Raw genomic sequence first — 1297 nt, forward strand, 5'->3', positions numbered from 1 at the left:
TCGACGACGACGATGCCGCGGGGATTTGAAAGCAGCTTCTAGAGAGAGGGAGAGAGAGAGAGAGAGAGAGAGTAGTCTGAAAGACTTTGGATGGAGTCTATTGATGAGAGAATAAGAAGAGGGAAGGGCAGTTTTGTCTATAAAAATAATAGAAAAGCTAAAAATTTTGTTAGAGGGAAGAAATTACTAGGAGTGTTATGGTTAGTGGGAATTTTAGATTCTTATTTTGTTAGTGGGAAAAAATTTCTTATAATTAGGGCAGATGGGAATTTTCCCATTTTTCTTTTCACTCAAACACACTAGTCAGATATATATGTATTTTTCATCTTATTTATCATTTTCATGTTTAAGAATTTGAAATAAACAATAAATTTGTAAGGATTTCTCAATAACAACACAAGTAATAGATATGAACATCTATAAAATGTTAATTAATATAAATATATACTAATTATACAATAATAATAGTGTTAATATAGTCACATTATACGATATTTCATAGATTTTTAGATTAAAAGTAGGATTAAATTCAGTGTATTACCCTGAACTTTGGGTCACTCATCAGGTGTGTCTCTCTTCTTCTTTTTTCATCAGGTGACCCTTAAACTCTTAAAATCGATCAAGCTGAGACAAAAATTCAAATTTCATCAGTTTATGACATCAGCGTCCGACGTGGAGGAGACAAGAATGGCCCACATATCAGTCTTCAACCCCTATTTTGGCGAAAAGACCAAACTAGCCATTGCTCCTATTTTCTTTCTCTGAACTTTGATACAGACCAAACCCAGAAAAAAAAAACACGGATCAATTTTCTCACTTTCTCTCTCACTTCGTTCCCGACCCAGAACCGCCCACATAGATCAACACCCAAAACCCATATCGAACAAGATTGAAGACCCTGATTGAAGAGATGGTTGAGCCTGATGTGTGGATACCGAGATTAACAAATGACAAACAAGGATTGTTGGAGGAAGCCGAAAAAATCCCTAACTATGGTGAGTGTTTAATTTCGATATGAACATTACGGCTTGTGTTTCGACTTTGTGCAAAGGTTATTGGTTTTGATTTTGGGGTTTATTACCTTGAACTGTTTGAAATTTTGATTTTAGGGTTTATGGGAGGTGGGTTTCGATATTTTGCTATTATTGTGAAGAGATAAGGATGGTATTTTATTGTTGATGGTGGGTGACGGAAGAAAAAAAAACAGAGAAAGGAGAAAGGGGAGAGAGAGAGAGAGAGAGAGAGAGAGAGAGAGAGAGAGAGAGAGAGAGAGAGAGAGAGAGAGAGAGAGAGAGAG

The sequence above is a fragment of the Fragaria vesca genome, unplaced genomic scaffold (genome assembly GCF_000184155.1).
Source record: "Fragaria vesca subsp. vesca unplaced genomic scaffold, FraVesHawaii_1.0 scf0513160_u, whole genome shotgun sequence".
In the NCBI taxonomy this organism is placed as follows: Eukaryota; Viridiplantae; Streptophyta; class Magnoliopsida; order Rosales; family Rosaceae; genus Fragaria; species Fragaria vesca.